General features: G+C 51.6%; 1 pseudogene; it reads right to left on the minus strand.

Annotated features, from left to right (window-relative positions):
* Positions 1-19,160: 19,160 nt before the first annotated feature.
* On the minus strand, positions 19,161-20,222 carry LOC132240219 (glyceraldehyde-3-phosphate dehydrogenase-like; annotated as a pseudogene).
* Between the last annotated feature and the right edge of the window lie 2,212 nt (positions 20,223-22,434).

Below are 22,434 nucleotides of genomic sequence, written 5' to 3' on the forward strand. Positions count from 1 at the left end.
GATTTCCTCCCATTTCATGTGTTAACCCCAAATCCTCACGACAGCCTCTTATGGGGAAGGGGGGCACCTTTCTGGATTCCGTCCATCCTCACATAAACAGTGGCAATGTCGTTTTACAGACGTGGGATCACTGCTTCGTTCAATCACACATCTTAAACCACTTTCACGCCCGTCCGTAAATGTCTACCGCGTTTTTAACAGACTTTATTTTTTGGAACAGTTTCAGATTCACGGGAAAATTGTGAAGAAGTACAGAGTTCCCAGATTCCTCACACCCAGTTTCTCCTTTAGAACTTACGCTAGTGTGGTCCATTGGCTATACTTGATGAGCCAACATGGATACGTATTATTAACTGAAGTCTCGCCTTGTTCAGGTTTCCCTCATTTTCCCCTAGGGCCCTTTTCCTGGTCCAGGACCGCATCCGGGGCCCCACATGGCACTAGTCATGTCTCCTGAGGCTCCTCTTGTTTTCGGTGGTCCTGGCCGTTGGGAGGAGGACTGCTCGGCTCAGGGATTTTGTAGAATGTCCCACTGTGACAATTTGATGTTTTTCTCATGATTGGACTGGGGTGACAGCTCTGGGGGATGAAGACCATAGAGATGAAGTGCCCTGCTCATGACATCATATCAGAGTACAGGTGACATCACTGCTGATGTTGATCTTGGTCACCTGGCTCAGGGCTACTTTTAAACAGCTGCAAAGTGTCCCTTTGTTGGGAAGTATAATCATTTTTCTAAACCAACTGATAGTTAATGTACACATCTGTAATATAGACATATATAATACATCTGTCATATATACCTGTATGAAGCCGTGCACAGTGCACATCCCGGTAACTACCACCTTTGCTCAGTACTCCAGATGCCTCTATGATGTGATTCCTGGCAGTCGATTCCTCAGTTTTGCTGGATCCTGCCCAATGGCCATGGGAAAAGTCTTCCCTTTTCTCTACCCATGAACAGTGCCAGGTCTCCGCATCTGCCCCAACCACCATCTTCACCGTCTTATTCATCCTGGCCAGTGTCATGAGGGAAACAGACACACTCCGTGCTGAGTCTGTTGGCTCTCCGGGAATCTGACTACTTAGCTGGTACCAAAGTCTAGTGATTTCTTGGAGCCAGTCCCCTGAGAAAAGCGGCTTAATGCCACATACACCTGGAGACAACGGCGGGACGTAAGAACACACATCCAACGGCATGTTTCGCTGAAGGCCGCCACAGCAGCAGCTCTCGGTGCCACGCGTCTCCACTTCCTCCGGGAAGACGCTGCGTGTGGACCAGCTGATCTTCCTCACCCTCCATGGTCTCAGCGCCTCGCCTCTAAAATCAGTTCCCATCGGAAAGGTTTCTATCTTTGAAACCCAGGCCTGGCCTTCATGGAGGGAGACCTGGTTCTCCATGTGTGCGGCCTCTGCTCTGTTCCAAAATTTATACAAATCACAGGGAACCGGTCCTCTCAAAATTGAAGATTTGACAACTATTTACATGCTGAACGAGAGCCAAGCTACATCCACTTTTAAATGTTTACATCGGCTCGACAGCTGCTCCAAAGCAAAGGCAGCGCGGGCACCGAGGCCCGAGCGCAGAGCCGGCCGGCCCATGCCGCCGTGGGCAAACAAAACTCAATTCTCTGCCGCCGGGCCAGGCCTCCATCATTGCTCTCCTGGATTACACCTCGGGCTGCAACATCACCCACCACCCTCTTCCCTGTGCTCACTTCCTTTACAGCCCTTCCTGAATCAGGTGTATTATACTGACTGTGGTCTGTGTCCCTACCAGAGTGTAAGCTCTGTGAGGACAGGGACTTTGTTTTGTTCACCTGTGTATCCCGGGTGCCTTGAATGGTGCCTGGCACATACAAGGTGCTCAATAGGCATATGCCCTTCTCCAATCCATTCCCCACACTGCAGCCAGGTCTTCATTCCAACACGCAGGCCTGACTCAAGGCTCTCCCACTCAGCTCAAACACTGCCGGTGCCTCCCCGCTGCTCTGGGTGAATTCCAGCTCCTGGGCATGTCTGTGGGTCCTGTGATACTTGACCCTTGCTACGTCATCACTCCTCCTTCGCATGCTCCAAACACAGGGTGTGTCTCCGGCTCGTTTTAGATGAAAGGCCCTCTTGCTTCTGGACCTCAGCACTGTGTCCTTGCCTGGACCCAACTTCTGCATGGGCCAGCCCAGCCCCATCCTGCAGAGGCAGCGAGGTCACACCTCCTCCATGCAGCCCTCCCTCTGCCCCCCTTCTGTGTCTCCTAGTGGGCCTCTCTCACCCCTGGCCCCTTGGCCCTCTCCAAGTAATCAGGGTCAACAGTGGGGACGTGGGGGTGGAGAGGAGCAGGGACCAGGGGGATGTTTCTCTGGGACAATTCTGAGGTACATGGGCGGCCCTAAAACATGGAGATTGGGAGTTAGAACTTTGGAGCTAGAACTAATACAAACTTTGGGCTCGGCTAATACAAACCAAGGCACTTTTTTAAGTTCTCTAGGCCTGTCTTTCCGCATCTGCAATGTGCAATAATGATCTCTTTCTTGGAGGATTATAAAGATTAAGTAGTTTGGGTGTGTGTGTTTTTCAGGTATTTATTTCAAAACATCCAATCCATATGGTGGGCATCTTGCAGGACTCGTTAAAACCTGGACCCGCATCTTGGCTCTGAGCTAAGTAGCTGTTATTTTTTGGCCACCAACACCCATTCCCCCATTCTCCATATTTTGGTAACAGACCCCACCCCCATGACACATGACTAAGGTGAGACCTTTCAGAGTGGCTTATTTCATGGCTTCAGTATTGGTTCAGAGATGTGCATGTGATCCAAGCAGAGCCAATCAGAGTCCTTCCCTGGGAAATGGACACTGGAGCCTGAAAGAGGGGAGCTCTGTTTCCAGTACTGTGACACGGGGACCTGGCTGCTGGGGAGTCTTCCCAACAGGCAGCAGAGGCATCTGTAGAGGCAGCCGGGAAGGAAGATGGAGGCAGAGGCATAGCATCATCTCAACTCCAGTTCCTTCCTTTCTCACCTGTTCTTCCCTTTCTTTGAGCTCCAACCCTGAGCCAATATAGCTATCCCTTCGGTAAAGCAAGCTTTTATTAAGTTCATGGCATGCATGACTGAGAAAGTCCCAAACCCATATCATTTCAAGCAAGCCGCTCTGAGGCTCAGTGTTCTCATCCTTAAAATGGGTAATAATTCTAAGTTCTAAAGGTGACTCTGCAAAGGTTCCTAGATAGGAGCTGGGACATGGGTTCATTTAAAATCGGTATTAATTTGTTATTTTTATAAGATCTTAAAAGCCCACATGTGACTTCACAGATTTGTTTTGTTGCATTAGGGGGGTGGATGGTAATGTTTTTCTTCCTCATGAACAATTTAATGGCACCGGGACATTTGGAAAACTCAGTGTTACAGCTTCCACTGGAACCTGGGTTGTTTCTTTGCTCTGGGCTCCAAATTGCCTTCCCCTGTAAATTCTAAAGATAACCCCCTCGTGGCTGCCATCTGACGGTGAATAATTTACTGAAAGTCGGGGCAGGTTGGGGGCCCTCAGCCAGCTCCAGCCATACTCATATCCCTACTCTGACAGAGCGGGCTGTGAATTATACAGAGCAGCGCTTCTCAACGGGGGATAATGCTGTATCCCAGGGGACATCTGGCAATGTCTGCAGACGTTGTGGGGTATCACAACCAAGAGGGTGATATTAGCATCTAGGACAGGGGTCCTCAAACTTTTTAAACAGGGGGCCAGTTCACTGTCCCTCAGACCGTTGGAGGGCCGGACTATAGTTTAAAAAAAACTATGAACAAATTCCTATGCACACTGCACATATCTTATTTTGAAGTAAAAAAACAAAATGGGAACAAATACAATATTTGTATTTGCATGTGGCCCGCGGGCCGTAGTTTGAGGACCCCGATCTAGGAGATGGAGGCTAAGAATGCTGCTCACACCCGGTGGTACACAGAACCGCCCACAGGAAGACGTACCCAGCCCCAACCATCACAGTGCTGTGCTTGACAAACCCCAGTGCAGAACACCCTGGCAGCCAAGCGCTCAGTTTAGCCGTAAGACATTGGCCATCAGTTAATTAATCACCACAGGATCAATCAGAATAATTCCAGTGAGCGTCGTGGCAAGTGGGGGAAGCTTCTTATCCCAAGACACTCCCGGACCTGAGAGCAAGAAAAGCTAGATGCAGACAATAAAGCCAGACAAGGAATAGGGTCTAGTCTGGCGTGGGTGTCTGCCATTGCCAGGACGGCAGGCCTTCCTGCATGGCAGCTCTCTTATAAGATAGCTTAATGGTACCAGCAAAGACGCCCTTGAAAAACATGGGGTTCCTTTCAGATAGAGGTGAGAGCCTGCTCTGCATCAAGCTCAATTTCTGAATTGAGGATCTCGCAGTGGAAACACGAGGAAGTCTCCCCGCCCTGACATTGTTGTTGGTGTTTGGGGAGGGGCAGACAGGACGAGTAAAAAGGACAGTGGGGGTGGGTGGAGGTGGTCAGCAAGGGCTTCTCTGGGGAGGTGACAGAACAGAGACCTAAAAGAGCAAGCCATGCAGATGTTTGGGGGGAAAGTTTTCCAGGCACTAGAATAGCCAGTGCAAAGGCCCTGGGGCAGGACTGTGGGGAAGAGAGGGCACACTGGAGGGGAAGGTAGCTTTATGCTACCTGGAATGTGGATGTGAGGGCTGGAGCTCCAGCAGCCATTCGATCATCAGGTGATGTAGTTCTCATTTGTCACTATTAGAAATGGGGGTGGCTTCTGGCATCTGGTGGGTAGAGGAAAGGGACACCACTAAATATCCTATAATGCATAGGACAGCCCCACAACAGAGAATTATCCAACCCCACATATCAATAGTGGGGTTAAGAAACCCCCTGAGGGAGACAGATAAAGGCATTGATACAATATAGCGATATGTCTGTACTGGGAAAAGCCCGGGAGATTAGGGGGTGGGAATAGGTGGCACAGAGGAGAGGCCCTTTGCTAGGATGTCTTTGCTGAAACACAAGAATACACAGTGTTTCTGGGCAGAGAGCGAACAAAAAGAGTGTGGCAGGCAGAGGGAATGGCGTCTGCAAAGCCGAGAGACAGGAGAGGTTTGCTTTCCTTGGTGGAACCAGAGGTGACTCAGTGCTGCTAGAGCAGAGATGCAGGGGAAGCAGGAAGAGATGAGGTCAAAGAAGAGATAAACAGAGGCCAAGTCCCATAGGGCGTACAGTTAAGGAGCCTGACTCAGTCTCCAGGGCAATGGTGAGCCATAGGTTCTGAAGCAGGGAAGTGGTGAGGTCAGATTCCCCTTTTAGAAGCCAGGCAAGGGGGCCATTTAGAAGGCCGTGTGGTCGTTCTGCAGCACTCCAGGCCTCCACGTGCGCTGCAGGGCGTCACAACCCTCCAGCCTCTTACCCACTTCTGCCTATTCTGCTGCTACTGAGGTTTGGGCCCAGACAATGTTGCTTTGTTTTGTTTTGTTTTGTATGTTCATTTGATGCACTGACAGGGCGTTAGCTCTCCCTTCCCCTAGGGCCGTGGTCGGCAAACTGCGGCTCACGAGCCACATGGCTCTTTGGCCCCTTGAGTGTGGCTCTTCCTAAGCTTTAGGAGTACCCTAATTAAGTTAATAACAATGCACCTACCTATATAGTTTAAGTTTAAAAAATTTGGCTCTCAAAAGAAATTTCAATCGTTGTACTGTTGATATTTGGCTCTGTTGACTAATGAGTTTGCTGACCACTGGCCTAGGGTAACATCTGACTAGGCCCCCTGAGGCCTCGCAGTTTGCATTGGAGGAGCTGGGAAACTTGGAGGGCACTTCCAACAGCCCCTCCTGGGGGCAGGAGCCCAGACTGCCCCTGCCCCTCCTCCAGGCCCCTCTGTGGCCTGGCTGGGCTTGCTGCTAAGCCCATCCCTCAGAGGCCCCAGCCTCAAGAACAAAAGCCCCAAACCATTTCCAGTGATGCAATTTCACGCTCCCAGGTCCTCTGCCACCCTCGGAGCCTTTTCATTCCCAAACGAGCATGTTCTCCAGAAAGACAAAACAAAGTCCAGCTTTCTGTTTAGCTCCCGCACGGCTTTGAAATGTCCCAGCCTCCTTCTGACAACTGCGCTTCCTTTGTGAACCGTTGCCACCAGACCTAATTGCTTTTTATTCCTCTTAAAAATGAGTTTCCTTTGCTGAAAAGCTTTTCAAAAATTATTACTCCGGTCCCCGTCCTCATCCTGCTCTTCCGACATGCTGCCTATTCCCTCCCCTGTGCTCCTGCCGCCTCCGTCCTGAAGCCGAGCACCAGGCTTGGGGAAGGCGGGAAGACGGACAGAATGCGGGCTGGGTGTCCCTCTCGAGATCACCAGAGCGTCGCCTGCTGCTCTCTCCCAGCCCTTCTCACAGAGAGTAAGACCTTATCACCCGGGTGTACAGGGTCTGGTTACAAGTGTGGCCTCTGGAGATGGATGGCCTGGGTTCAAATCCAGACCCTACTACTCCCAGGTGCATGGCTTCAGGCAAGTCACCCCACTGCTCCCAGCCTCGGTCCCCAAACGAGGATGCAGATTAAATGAGGCCCCAGGTAAAGCTCCTCCCAGTAGCTTCTGGAGGCGGTGAGACGCAGCCTGCTCCTAACCTTTGTGTGGCACTGCCTCCTCTCTGCCCTCGCAGCTGGCGTCTGATTTACTCACCTCGTTCTTCTTAAGCCCAAGCTTGGCCCAGTGGCCCACACTATGTCGGCAATAAGTCATTATTTATTACATGAGCAGCAAGAGAGGACCTTTTCCCAATGGGAATGACACTGGACTTGACTCAAGGACAAGCCCAAATGAACATAAATGGTGCAACATGCCTTCTTCTCCAATGTGTGAATTCTGTGCCTTAAAGACACGGCATATTTGGAACCTGGGTGGGGGGAGGGTATGGCTATATGCGGGGGAGGAAGGGACGTGGTAGGTGGAGCCAGATCTGACAGGTGATCACACTTCTAAAGGCAGAGGCTGGTGGCAAGTGGAGACTCGCCCCTGCTCCTTAACCAGATGGACTTCCCAACCTCCACCTCTGACTTCTTCCCCTCAATGTGGGGGGCCGGAGGCTGGAGACCCGCGGGTGAGGGCTTTTCCTGCCCCACCCCTGCCGCTAACCAGCACCCAGAAATAATGGCACAACACCCACCAGCCCCTAAATGAGGAAAGAAAGCCTTTGTCGCCAAACAAGCTCTCCCACGGGAGGGGAGGCTTGTGAAAGGGGCAGATAAGCATCGGAGCAACTTATGTGGAATGACAGGGAAACCAGCTGCTCTTACCAGGCCGCCCACCTCCCCACATACACTCCCTGAGCCAGGGTGATGGGCTCAGGTCTGGAGTGTTGATGGTTCCAAGGAGAACCTGGTGGGGAGGGGAGAGCGGGGGCAGGAGGGGAGGATCTGGAAGGCAGGCTAGCGCCTGGTGCAGGCCTCAGAAGTTGCGGAGCAGGGACCGTGTGCCTCCTCTGAGGCAACCCCTTTAATTTAGCAGCTACTGTGTGCAGGCGCCAGGCCCAGCATTACTGGTGCACAAGGGGTCACGGGAGGAATCCGAGGCCCCACTCCCACGCCAGGCCGGCGGGTGAGGATTAGGAAAGGTAAGCACTCACCTGGTAAGAATTCCGAGAGCCCAGCCAGGAATAACCGTCCTCACCCTTCGCCCAGCCCGCGCCTCCCCGCCTTGGGCTCTCACTGACTTAGACAAAACCACCTGGGCCCCCGAACCTTCCCTGGACCGCTCCCCTCCATCCAGCTGAGCAGGAAGATGCTCATACTCCTCCACAGGCGCAGGAAGTGAAGGGCAGAGCCTCCCGAGAGGGCTCCGCTTACGCCCGCTGGTCAGGGAGCCTGGCTGCCACGGTCTCCTCCGCGGTGAGTACGCAGAGGCTGGGCGGGCTAGGCAGTGATTTGGGGGAAGGTGCCTGGACATTTGTGACCTCACGTCCACAGGTCCTGGGAGCAGGAGTGGGCATCTATGGGAGACACTGTGCTTTCTACCACAGCGACCACAGCCCATGTGCATTCCCCATTGTGCCCTGGTTTCCTATTTGCCTAGGAGTCTCCTCCTTCCACTCTGCCCCTTCCTCTGGGTGCAGGAAATAGTCCGTGCCTGGGCATGTCAGTGAGCTGCCACTCACACGCAATCTACGCCCATTCTCAGCTCCTGTTGCTCCCCCCACAGAAGGGACCTCGGCTGCTTGGTCAGGGTGAGTCCCTGAGGTGAGCGACGGAGGGCACCGAGGCCTACTTGCCAGGATGAGGAAGTGCCAGCGTCCCATGTGGCCTCTCCGCTGCAGAAAGGAGAGCCCCAGGGACGCTGGGAAGTCACACACCAGCAGCCACCCCTGCCGCTGTCCTTATGGCTTCTGATCCTCTAATGAGCAAGATGACAAGAAGCAGTCCCGGGCCTTGAACTCCAAAGCCATGCAGGTCAGAGTTCCCTCACACAGAGCACTAATCCTCACAGGGGAAAGGCAACGCACACGTCTCAGGTTGGGGTATACTCCATTCTCCGCCTGAAGCCTGTCAGCAGGACATGTGACCATGTCCCGCCCTGCAGCTAAATGGCTGCCCTCCAGGTGTGAGCCCAGTGCCCACACAGGGACCCTCTGGCCTCTTGTCCTGAGTGATGGCTACTGTGAGAATGTCCAGTCTGGGGCCTCTCCCAGTTCAAAGCCCCTTCCTCCTCCTCGGCCCCCGCCCAAGCCGCTCTCTTTCTATTGACACCCACTTCCCACCCTCCCTGCGGCTCCCTCAGTGCCTTTTTTCCAGCCTCGGGATGCTCACACATGCTGTTCCCTGGGCCCAACATGCCCTTCCAGTTGTTAGTCACCTGGCTGACAGGAGGCCGTCCACGGAAAACCATCTCTGACCCACGATAGGCAGGCCCCTCTAGTCACAGCAGATGACACTCATTCTGGACGTTCTCTTGTTTAACTTCAGTCTCCACTGGATACCAGCCGGATGCCACAAGGGCAAGAAGTCACTGCTGTATCCCAGAGTCGGCATGTCACGGGAGGGGAGGTGGGGGTGGGGGGGAACCAAGCAATCGTGATTGCTGGGGTAAGGAGAGGAGAAGGGGAACTCCTGGGGGGGGGAGATGGAGGTGCTGTGAACCCAGATTGGACTTTCCTCCTGCTGCACATCCCACAAAGCTAGTTGCCCCTTCTGCTCTACATTGAACAACTTGCCTCTCTTTCTATTGGGGTCACCTCAAAGCTCTTTGACACCAAAATATTAAGTGCCTACTATGTGTCAGGCACACAGCTAGGCTCCTGGGAGATGCAATGGGGACAGACATGGTCCCTGGTCTCAGGGGTCCTATGGTCTGGCAGGGAATAACAGACTAAAGGGACTAATGTCCACATATATATAATTACAAGTTAGGACAGGGTGCTATGAAAAACAAGCAGCCTGGCCAGTGTCAAGCATCAACCTATGAACCAGGAGGTCACAGTTCGATTCCTGGTCAGGGCACATGCCCAGGTTGCAGGCTTGATCCCCAGTAGGGGGCGTGCAGGAGGCAGCTGATCAATGATTCTCTCTCATCATTGATGTTTCTATCTCTATCTCCCTCTCCCTTCCTCTCTAAAATCAATAAAAATATATTTTTTAAAAGGAAGGAAGGAAGGAAGGAAACAACCAACAAACAGGACAAGCCACGTTAGCCAGGGTGTCAGCACAGCCCCTCCGAGAAGATGTGTGTCAGTCAGCCAGGGAATGTCTGACCAGGTGGGAGGCAGGATGCTGAGCTGACGCAGAGCACTCGCCATCTGCCAGGTGCTGTTCTCAGAGCTTCCCATGAATTCACTCATCAAACCTCACAACTAACTGGTAGGTGCCAGCACTGTCCATAGCTGCAAATAAGGCAAGCACAGAGAGGTTAGGCCAGTGGTCGGCAAACCGTGGCTCGCGAGCCACATGAGGCTCTTTGGCCCCTTGAGTGTGGCTCTTCCACAAAATACCATGTGCAGGCACGCACGTACAGTGCGATTGAAACTTCGTGGCCCATGCGCAGAAGTCGGTTTTCAGAAAGGAGATAGACGAAACAAGTATACAAGACGAGTGTGGATGGGAGAGTTGGAAGGGGTCGACCTCAGCGAACGTACCTCAATCAGATTGAGGACGTTTTTAGCGAAGGCCAGCTTAGGAGTACCCTAATTAAGTTAATAACAATGTACCTACCTATATAGTTTAAGTTTAAAAAATTTGGCTCTCAAAAGAAATTTCAATCGTTGTACTGTTGATGTTTGGCTATGTTGATAATGAGTTTGCCAACCACTGGGTTAGGCGATTTGCCCGAGGTCAGCCAGCTTGCCAGTGGCAGGCGCAGGGTTCGCATGCAGGCTGCCTGGCCCACATCACCCTAGGGAAGAGGGCTTAAGCACATGGCTCAGCAGGGGCACAGGCCCTGAGCATCTGCGTGGCCGCCTGCCTCCCACCACTCCCTGCTCCACTTTCCCAGAGCAAAGGAGGCAAGGCCTCCCTTGGATTTAAAGGCAGCCGTCTCGCTGGTAAAGAGAGGAGTGGAAACAAGTGGGGAAACAGGCCAGGAGAGGACACTACCTCCCTGAAGAGTTGGGAGAGGTGGGTCTTGACCTTTCCATCAGCCCACGCTCCTCTCGCCTCACCAGTTGCTTCTCTCCTACTTCGTTCCCCCCACCAGACCCTGCATGGAGCCTGGAACCTGGTGGCGGCTTCTCGGTGAATTCAACTGGATTCAGGAGGCCAAGACTGTCCCTAAAACTCATCCTGTCCCCCGTGCCAGTCCCATGGGGGAGGTCTTCCTCAGTTTAAACCATGAACTCCAATCACCACCAGGAATTTGAAGGTCGGATGAAGCCCTGGAGGGCAGGCGCTCCCCTGCCCGCTGCAGCCACCTGCCTGTGGTCTCACCGTCAGTGAGAAGGTGGCTGCCTTAGAACTGACCCCGCAGAAGTGAATGTTGTTTCCTAAACTATGATTGATCAAACCACCTGTCTTCTACCGCCAGCATTATTTCCTAAATGTGGAAAAGCAGGCTTTTCTGGAAGCAGGAGTGTGAGCTCCGCTCCAGTGTAGACAAACCATTATGACTTTGATGCGCCAGGTTTAAATAAGCAAAATCATAGAACGGGTCCAAGAAAAAGGACTGAAAAAACATGTGGGCCAAGGGCTGACAGCGCTATTAATCAGCAGGTGCCCACTCGCACCTACAGGGAGGGAATGTGCAGGGAGAGGGCAGCTGATTATCGCCGGTGACAAAAGTCAGCAAAGGGGACGAGCGTGAGTGCTACCCTGAAGCTCCTTGTCTGGCTTTGGCTTCCTCTCCTGTGAAAGGGGCGCCGGCAGCTTTCCACCGGGCTCTATCGAGTCTTAAAAGAAACATGGAAGGGTGGATGTGTGTGTGTGTGTGTGCCTACATACAAGCCAGCAAACCAACTCACCACGTGGCTACATGCCTGGCTTAGAGCAAAATCTTCACCATCAGGGATTGTTACTTCTATTAGACAAATTTAATTGGCCCCTCAGATGGTGGGTTTTTGAGTGCTGATGTGTTTTCACTAATGTTCACTTTTCTAAATAAGAAGTGTCCATCCAGATAGCACCTCCATTGCCAGCTGCAGTTTAAAGGCCGCACCTGGGGCCGCGCCTCTCGCGAGACCACTGACTTGGGGAGGCAGGTGTCGGGCTCCCAGGAGGAGGCGTGGCACACCGCCCTCTAGGCCAGCGATGGCGAACCTTTTGAGCTCGGCGTGTCAGCATTTTGAAAAACCCTAACTTAACTCTGGTGCCGTGTCACATATAGAAATGTTTTGATATTTGCAGCCATAGTAAAACAAAGACAGATTTTTGATATTTATTTTATATATTTAAATGCCATTTAACAAAGAAAAATCAACCAAAAATGAGTTCACGTGTCACCTCTGACACGCGTGTCATAGGTTCGCCATCACTGCTCTAGGGTCTGGCCTGAATCCCCTTGACGTGCACTCATCAGGCCTGTCCCGCTCCTTCCTCTGCTCTGCGCAGCGGCCCAGCCCCGCTGTCCGCTCCCCTTAGCGTTTCCTCGGTCGCCCTGACAGTCCCTTCCCCACCACACTGAGCAGGAGGAGGAATCACTTCTAATTCCCCAGCTCCCTGGCAAATCGGAGCTGTCAGCACTCCACTCAAAAGCTGCCAAGGGGACCCTCCACGGGGAGCCAGGTGCTGTCAGGACACAGAGCCTGTTGCCAAGGGGGGACCGCAGTCCCCAATCCCTCTGGTGGGGACCAGCCTGGGGCCAATGGGCTCTTTTCCTTTGGGAAGCTTGATGGGGACATGGCATTTACAGGCAAAGTGTGGTGCAGGTGAGTTAGCCTCATGTTGTGGAAAATTCTTCCCCATCACTGGAGCAGAGCTTTCTAATTCACTCCCTCCTTTGTCAAACAAATCTCTTCGTGTGCCTTGAGGTCTAAAAATCACAGTTAGATATTTGATTCGTTGCCATGAGCAGAAGAGAAAAACTTCTACTGACGGACGCGCTGAGGAGCTATTCGGGGAATGTCTCCCTGCCATTCACCCGGCACGACTGTGGATGGGCCTCTCCCGCTCACACACTTTCAAGAAAGTAAAACAAATACATGCCCAGGAGCCCAGAGCGCACGGCTGGTGGCGGGGATTAAGGTGTAGAGTTCGCCAGGAAGTTGCTGAATGATCTATTTTATCCAGATTGTGTCTGTTGATTTTACGCGGGGATTTTTTTTCTCAGTAAACATCGTTACAGGGCAATGTGTGTTTTCATTTCTTTCTGGAGGAATGAAAGATGTTTGTAACCAAAGAGATAAAATGACCAGGCTTTTTTGGTTTTTCTTTTCTTTTCTTTTTTTAAGTACCAGGAAACCGGCCCAGGAGAAACAAAACCCCAACGTCACGGAGGTCCCTGCAGCTCCTGTTCTCTCCAGGGACCCGCAATGTCCCCTCCAGCCTCCGCGCAGAAAGCTTTTAAGTGGCCACAAAATCCATTCAAAGCCCTGAGGGAGGCCTCGGGATGAGATGCCACATCGGGACACCATCCACCCATCGGCTTTCTCTCCATTGAATCCTGGTGGTCAAATGTCCCATTTCCGTTTTCCTCCACAGAGGGTCAGCCCAAAGCATGTGGCATTATTAAAATTCCACAACTGACCCGAAAATCCATGGGGAAAACCAACATTTGTTTTCCTTATTGGATGTGGCTGAAAGAATTTGTCTTTTTCCTTTTCTTTCTGATTGGATTTTTTGATGCTGACTAACCATCATACCACTTGCCTGGGAAACTGCGGGCCTGCCCCTGGTCGGAGGGGCCCCTGGGGGGGGGTGAGCTCAATATCTTGCCCGTGGCCAGCACCCCAATGTGCCCGGCCGACTGAGCCATCCTCTCGGAAGTAGCTTTGAAATCTGAACAAGAGCAGCCTTTCCTATAGTCGTTGGTCAGCTGTGACCAGCCCTTCGGCCCATCAGAGAAAGTTCTGGATGGCAGGGTGTTTGCTCATCTTGGGAGCCCTGGGCCCAGCATGGGAGGGGGCGCATAGTAGGTCTCCAATAAATGGTGAGCAGGCTAACCCACAGCACTGGACGTTCATTGAGAATTTCAATCAGCAGCAATGGCTAGACCCAGACCTAATGTGCAACCTCAGTTTGCACGACTCATGCGTTTAATCATTCCTCATGTCTTTAATCGTTCATTATTCATAAATATTTAGCAAATTCTGGGGGAGCCAAATTGGTGCAGGACACAGGTCTCCTTTCGAGAGATGTTGCCTCGAGGACTGGAGGTGCCCGGCTGCCTGCAGACACCAGCCTCTCGCACGTGCTAAGGCTGCGCTGTGCCCGAGCTGCCCTGCCAGGGGCAGAGCCAGGCCACTTCTGCCCGGCACAGCCTCACTTAACAGGCAGTCTCTGCTCAGAGACGCCCACGGCTGGCGGGATTTTCACAGAGCTGCCCGTGGTCCAAGGCTCTCCCTCCCCTCCCCTCTGCCCTCCCTTCACTCCCTTTCCAGACGACACTGTATTTGGTCTGAAGCCCGCCCCTGCCCCTCTCTCACTTCCCTTTGTGCCTCACAGGCATCCCCCAGTGTGTCTCCTGCATCAGTTCTGTCTGCTGTGTTTTCTGGAGGGCCTGAGTGACAGACACCCCTGTGCCGGGGGCGGGGGGCTCAGCAGTGAAAGGGATCCGTCCCCCCAGCCTTTGTTGACCCAAAACCAGGACAAGGAGACCTCTCTCAAAATGCCACAGCACCGGATACTTAAACAACCTTGAGTCCTACCAGGCTCCAGGGGGTGTCCTAATTACCACAGCTACGCTGTCCCGTTCACCCTTCATTATCGTAGTATCCATGTTATAGACAAAGGACCAGACAAGAGCGGTCAGATGGCGATGGCGAGGCAGCCAGCGAGTGGGTGGGGAGTGAGGATCCCGCCTGCAGGTGTGCCTCCCACCAAAGCCTGGGGGCCACTTCACTGTCTGTGCCCCTCATCCCCAACAAGGAGCACTGAAGCCGCGGAGGCTCTCCCCCTCGCTTCCGCAGAGGGAGCTGAAGGACCCGCAGGCGGTGAGGGGGTGACCAGGCTAGGGCCACGAGGAACTGGGCCGCAAGAATGAACAAAGGTCTGTGCAGAGTCCACAGAGGAAGGCTGTGAGTTAGGAAGTCTCCTAGTGCCTATGGTAGAAGGCAGGTACCTGGATGTACCATCTCCTCGAAATGATGCTGGAAATGGGAAACGGACACTGTGGCTCCAAAACAACCAACATCCACTCTGAGTGCCCAAATGGAGCCCCACCAGGAATCCAGCATGGCACCACAGTCCTGTCCTCCAGGCAGCCCCAGTGGGGACTTCTGTTCCCACCACCTAGGACTGTGCCTAGTCCTTAGCATAAGTGCTCAGGAAATGTTAGATGAATGGATGGATGGGTGGGCAGATGGGTGTCTGGTCCCTAAGTCCCTTTTGAAATAAGAGGGGAGGCATTAATAATTGGTTATTAAATGGATGAGACTAGGGAGATGAGAAGCAAGTCCGGGTGACCCATGGAAGAGACATTAGTACACAATCAGAGCAAAAAGTGACTTGCAGCAACACAAGGATTGGCAAAGGGCTTCGGGCCTTGGAGAGAGCACGGTCAGGGGCAATCTCAGAAACGACTGGAAGCATGAACTCGGTACTGAGACACAAGTGGTGCCTGACCTGGTCAGCATTCCACTGTGTGCTGTATTAGTTTCCTGTTGCTGCTATAACAAATGACCACAAACGGGGTGGTTTAAAACCACACACATGTATTATTGTTCTGGAGGTCAGAAATCCTAAACAGATCTCACTGAGCTAAAATCAGGGTGTCCCCATGGCTGTGTTCCTTCAGGAGACTCTAAAGGAGAATCCATTTCATTGCCTTTTCAAGCTTCTAGAAGCTTCTAAATTCTTTGGCTTGTGGCCCCAGCTTCCATGTTCAAAGTCAGCAGTGTAGCATCTTCAACTCTCTCTCACACTTTCTGCTTCCTCACCTCATGTCCCCTGATGTCTCTCTAAGGACCCCGTGACTACACTGAGCCCACCCAGATAACCTGGAACATCTCCCGTCTCAGGATCCTGCACTTGACTCCTGTTTCTCTTCCTCTCTGAGTCAGCACAGTCTCCAGGAAGCCTCTTCTAACCTCCCTAGGTGATGTCCCTCTATTGTGATATAGTTTTATATTTATTGATGACTCTGGCTGATGCCTGTGTCTATCTCTCAAACCATTTCCTGTCCACCCCGCCTCTGCAGTCACGCTCATTAACATACTCCACAAAGTTGCACAGAGTGAATGCATGATGTCACTTTTAGTCTTACGTGAAAATTTAAGGCCCAAGGTAAAATAACTGGATCGATACATGGGCAAAATAAGGAAACTTGGAAATCCCTGCTGAGTAGGAGAGAGGGGATGAGGGGGCAGGGCCCAGGCCTCTGTGGCAGGAACCCCCATCCTCCCAGAGCCTAGGGGCACCCCGCCAGGTGGCTGGTTCCCAGTGCAATATCTCAGAACTGATCTGCATACAAGCTTCCTCTCCTTATCAACATGCAGCCGACAGGGGTGCAATTGAAATCAGTGGACCTGTTCCAGGAACAGGCTGGTAGGAGATTGCCAAGCAGGGCTGGCCACTGCTGGGAAAGCAGGTGACTAAAGCAGCCTGTCCTCCTCCCAGGGGCAAGAACGGTCCCGGGCCGACAGGGTCAGGCCCCTCTGTTCTCTGGGAAGAATAATTTGACAGCAGTAAGTCACTGAATAGCTATTGAGGCCCTACTGTGTACCAGGCACCCGCTTAGGAGCTGGAGAAAAAGGAGAGAACTCACTAAGCTTGCTGAACTCCCAGCAAAAAGAAAGAATCAGATGCCTGTCGATCAATTATACAAGTAAATTAATAAATCAGTTGTGGTAAGGGTTAAGAAGGAGAGGTACAGGGTGCTAGGAAAGCATATCATGGGAGTGTCTGGCCTGGTCTAGGGAATCAGGAGAGGCTTCTAGAAGGAAGTGACATTCAAGCCAACACGTTATAGACAGCATTCCCAACCTCTTTCTCCTTTACGTACTCCCTCTATCAAGGCTGCGAGAGTGAAATGCTTACCTTCTCAGCCCCATTGCAGCTGGGGTTACTGTGGGACAGTTGTGACTAATGAGATGCAAGCTGAAGTCTGTTGGCTCCACTGCCCTACTTCTTCCTGCTTTAAATGGGGATGAGATGTCTAGAGCTGAGGCAGCCATTCTGTGACCCCAAGGAAACCCCAATTCATCCCATATACCAGCCCTGAGTCACGGAATCAATACCTGGAGACCAGCTGCCTCCAGACTTCTTGCTGTGATTAAAATATGTCTGTTTTTGTTGAGACCATTATAACTTGCAGTTAAAAGCATTACTAATTGAAACAGGCCTCAAAGGTGAGTAAGTGTTAACCAAGCAGAGTGGCAAGAAGAGTGTTCAGGACGAAGAAACAGCAAGTGAAAAGGCCCTGGGGTGGGAAAGTCCACTGGAGGAATCCGGAGGTCAGGATGTGGGGAAGGAGAAGGAGGGTGGATGGACATGAGCCTGGATGAGCAGATGGACCTTAGAGAACATGGCGAGTGGTTGGGACATTGCCAGGGACAACGTCCAAAAGGATTTTAGACAAAGAAGCAATAGGAGACCAGATTTGCATTCTAGAAACTCTCTCTCCAGCAGGTTATGTGAATTGATTGAAAGGCATCAAGGGAGGAACTAGAGGACCAAGGAGAATGTTACTGTAGTTGTGGAGGAGAGAACTATAGGGCCATTTGGCCTGGACGCCAATGGTGGTGGGGACAGAAGTGATCCCTCAGACATTGTCAAGTATCGGGCACACCTGCCCCTCGTTAAGAGCCATTAGTTTGAAGATGCTGCATTTTGTTTTTCATTTGAATTAGAAGGCCTGAGGAATGGCTCGAACCCCACAGCTCACTGAAGGCCTGGGACTTGCTTTTGCTTTTAGTTATTTACGTTGCCTGCCCGACCCCTAAGGGTACCACGTTCGCTATCCCAGTAGTAGATTTATGGCTATGGGTTCCCAGGACTAACCCCATCTTACTACCTGGATGCTTTAAAACTTGGCCGGTGGGTACAGTGGGACCAGTGTCCCCCTGGACTACTCCAGCCAAGGACAGAAGATGTATCTAGATAGAGTCCAGATAGGACGGATGGATAGATGGGTGTTGGGATGAATGAATAGTGGGAGGGAGGGAGGAGTAGATGGAGCTTGAAAAAAATGATTTTCAGGAGTTTACCAGCATGAGGTCCCAGAAGCAGGAAAGATATGGAAGAAAACACAAATAGGATATGTTGATGGCATATACAGGACTGAAAGGAGATGGACACTGGCTGTTTTGTTTTGTGTTTGAAACAGAAATTCTCTTGGGGAAAAAAAACCACTTCTGGTCCGTCAGTTTGTTTCTGCAAAACAAACAACAGGCTGCTTACAACCTCATTACAGAGGGAGCCCACACCCCCCACCCTCAGCCTCCCAGTCCATTTGGAAGATCCGGACCAGTGAACCGAGAATCCAGAAAGGACACTGGGAGTGGGAAGAGGACAGAATCAAACACTCAAATAGCTATACAAAAGCTTGAGGTTCGAGGGGAAAAGTAATCATCCTGTAATTGACTGTTTACTAATGGAATCTATTAATTTATAGCCACAAAAGAATCAGCTAATTTGTGGTTAATGATGTTTAAAAGATAAACAACACAGATGAACTCCATGGAGCACAACCCCAGTTCTCTGGCATCTGTCTGCACAGACACTCTAGCTCTCAGTGAGGGGGAGGGAGGACAGCAGTTGGGGGGGTGGGAGGTGGGGTCAGTGGGGAGCGATTTGGTGGGGAGCAAAAGGAGCCTTGTTCACCTCTGCAGTTTCCTTTCAAATTGCACATCCTCCACTCCCGGTCCCAATATCATCCCTGCTGTGCCCCCACCGGCCACGTCAGCCCCGCTCTGGGCCGTAGCTCTCACTGTGCCTGGACCATCTTTTCTTCTCTTCCCCTGAATATCAGTACAGATTACTAACAGCTACTGAATAACTATCCACTTCCTAGTACATCAGAGGGCACCTAGTGTTTCACATACATTATTGATCTCTAGGATTCCTCAAAATCCCCTACGAAGTTGGCCTCAGTCTCAGCCCCATTTTACAGGTAAGAAAACTGAGGCCTAGAAAGGTGAGTCAACTTGCCCAGTTTCATTGCAGATGCATGGTGGGTCAGACGCTGGAATCCAGTCTGTCTAATCCCAGAATCCAAGCTCCAGACCAGCATTTCCCAAACCTTACTCATTCTCATGCCTGTATTTTTGCCATTTCTGCAAACTACCTGTGGTAGTGGGGACGGGGGGTTGGGGGAAGTGGAGGGTCGGTGGGGATTTTATGATCTTTCTTTAAATTATCTCCTCCCCCTTCTTTTTATTTATTTATTTTTTGGCTGGGTACAGTGAACTGTGATGGTGCATGACAAGATAGGGTTCCCAAAGCCCCTCTGCTTCTTCAGGGGGTGTGGGATGGAAACTGTGGCGGTCAGGAGATTCTCAGTGTGTCGAGGGATCGAGCTGGGGCAAGGACTTCCCCAGAAGCTGAGGGCCTCTCTTCCTCTTGCTGGGGCTGGTGGTCCAGGGGGTTCTTACTCCTTGGAGGCCATGTGTACCATAAGGTCCACCACCCTGTTGCTGTAGCCAAATTTATTGTCAGACCGGGAAACGAGCTTGACAAAGTGGTCATTGAGGGCAATGCCAGTCCCAGTCAAAGGTGGAGAAGTGGGTGTCACTGTTTAAGTCTCAGGAGACAACCTGGTCCTCAGTACAGCCCAGAATGCCCTTGAGGGGGCCCTCTGTTGCCTGCTTCACCCCCTTCTTGATGCCATCATATTTGGCAGCATTCTCCAGGCAGCAGGTCAGATCTACAACCAACACATCGGGAGCAGGGACACGGAAGGCCATGCCAGTGAACTTCCCATTCAGCTCAGGGATGGCCTTGCCCACAGCCTTGGCAACACCAGTAGAAGCAGGGATGATGTTCTGGGCAGCCCTTCGGCCATCACGCCACAGCTTCCCAGAGGGGCCCTCCACGGTCTTGGTGGCAGTGATGGCATGGACTATGGTCATGAGTCCCATGGATGACCTTGGCCAGGAAGGCTAAGCAATTGGTGGAGCAGCAGGCACTGCTGACAATCTTGAGGGAGTTATCATGGTTCACACCCATGACATGGGAGCGTCCGAAGAAGGGGCAGAAATGATGACCCTTTTGGATTTACCCTTCAAGTGAGCCCCAGCCTTCTCCATGGTAGTGAAGACACCAGTGACTCCACAACATACTCAGCACCAGCATCTCCCCATTTGATGCTGTCAGGATCTTACTCCTAGAAGACGGAGATGGGCTTTCCATTGAGGACAAGATTCCCGTTCTCTGCCTTGACTGTGCCTTTGAACTTGCCATGAGTAGAGTCATACTGGAACATGCAGACCATGTAGTTGAGGTCAATGAAGGAGTCATTGATGGCGACAATATCCTCTTTGCCGGAGTTAAAAGCAGCCCTGGTGACCAGGCGCCCAATAAGGCCAAATCTGTTCACTCTGACCTTCACCATCGGTCTCAGGGCTGTGGCTGGCTCTGCGCAGGAAGAGCAGCTTCTTCAGAAGCAGAGAGCCCCTTCTTTTTATTTTTTCATTTTAGCTTCATCCCCAGCAGTATTACCCGAGTCTGATAAGTTAAGAATATATTTGTTTCTAAGACAAATTTGGAATAAATACCTGACTACTAAATTACACACTTGCCTTATCCTACCTTATAATCTTGTAAACCTGTGGTACAAGAACTATACACATTCTAAACATGTATCCCAAAAAGCCATAATCACATGGCAGGCATCCTGCGTACCCGGTCCCATTTGCTCCGTCAACCTTCCTGACACAGCCCACCCTCTGACAGGCACTGGGAGCCCGCCTGGACTCCTCCAGCCCACGGACATCCTTCCTTTTGTGGACAGAAAATTCATGTCATTAGCAAACCACAAAAAGACAGAATGAAAATAAGGGCATAGAATTTGTTTCCTCGAGAAGATTATAAGATCCTTGAGGATTAGAAGCAAACCTCTTCAATCTTGAAGGCTTCACTCTGTGGGAAACAGAGATGGAAGCTCACAGAAGGTGTCCAGGAAAACCTGGGGGCGGGGTTGAGGGGGATACAGCACGGAGGTGTGGGGAGCGGTTACTGTCATGGCTGCGTCTGGGCCAGCCTGAATCCATATTCCTTCTTCTGCCAACAATGCTCAGAATTCACCTGGGAGTGTCCCTTCCCTTCTCCCAGCCCAGCGCTCCAGGGCGGGCCTCCCCGACCTGGCCATAGGTGCTGGACAACCCCCACGCCATTGCGATTAGTTCAGAAATGGGGCCATGCCCCAAACTTGGCCAGGGAGTCAGGCCTAGGGCTTTTGTTCAAGTTTCTGGGGAAGGAGCAGCTCTGTCCTGTTGAGCTGGACTCTCAGAGGGCGTGGGCCTGGAGATCTGGGTGGTTGTCTTGCTGGGAGCCTGAGAATTTAAACCCCCGTGGAAGAGGCCAATAAACCTCCCTTTGGCATAAGCCTTTTTGAATTGGATTTTCAGTTACTTGCAACCAAAACACCCTGGAGGAACCCTTGGCTAGGGGTCAGGAACCAGACTCTGAGTGTATCTCATGTGACCCTGGTGAGTCACTACATCATGCATGACCCTACCTCAAAGGCACCTCCCACTCTCTCCTCCCCCAGCATTTCCTGTCCCGACCCAGCCCAGTGCCCCCTGACATTTCATTCTATGTTCATGACCTTGTTTGCTAGCCAACTGTCTCACTGCTGTTCGCCCAGTGCTCAGAACAGACCTGGCACATGGGAAAGTCCTTGGTAAATATTTGTTGCGTGGTCCTGCCTGTTTCTCCACCTGTGAAATTTGAGGGAAGTATAACATTTTCTCTCAGGATCCTTCTGCTAGGCGGTGCTTTGCTTCCATCGCAGCTTCCCAGACCTCTGAGAAGGTGGCACGAGGGTTTCTCCTGAAGGCGCTAGTGTCTCCAGCAAACTACTCACACAGAAGGAGTTTGTAGGACTGTCCTCTCTCTCTCCCTTCCTCTGCCTACACAAGTTCATTAACCAAGAAGTCCCTCTTGATGTCTAACCCAATCTTTCATGCTGCAACTCGAGTTCAACAGCCATTTCAGGCCACTCAGAGCAGAGAAGAACCAGTTTAAAGTGACATGAAATCCTGTGAGAAAATAAAAACTCAAAGATGCCTGCATTTTCTTCCACCACAAAGAAACCCTTATTTCCTTCTCATGGCCAGTTTCTGACTCTGCACAAAGTTCCTTTCTTGCCTGCACCTAGGAACAAAGCTCTCCTGGAGATGCGGATGCAAAGATGAGAATAAAATAAATAAACTGTCTGTTTAATCATGCCTATTGTCAAAACAATGGCTAAGCCAGAATACCTCTGCTCTGATTCATCCCGACTGACCCCCTTCAGAGGGAGCGGGCAGGAGAGTCAACATTTCTCAGCCCATTTTCCAGATGAGCTCAGAGGAAGGGGGAGGCTCTGCAGTGAACACGCCACAGTAAACAACGGAAACCACTTCTTTTCCCGGGTCAGGTACTGCCGCCTCCTAGTTTAGAGGAAGGCCCCACCACCTGGGACGCAGACTTAGCCTCCGTTCATTCATTCATTCACTCACTCGCTCTCTCATTCAGAGGATAAAAAGCCTGGACCGAGCACCTCCCTGGGCCCTTGCTCAGTACCCTTGGGGCTCCTTTCCCCACCCCCAGCCCTCTGAGGGAGGATGTGCAGGGATTATCTGTCCCTTGACTAGATGGGGAGGTTTAACGAGTTAATTGTTTAAAGTATTTTTCCTAGTTTATTCTTTGTCTTTTAATTG

Source organism: Myotis daubentonii, chromosome 8, assembly GCF_963259705.1.
Source record: "Myotis daubentonii chromosome 8, mMyoDau2.1, whole genome shotgun sequence".
Taxonomy (NCBI): Eukaryota; Metazoa; Chordata; class Mammalia; order Chiroptera; family Vespertilionidae; genus Myotis; species Myotis daubentonii.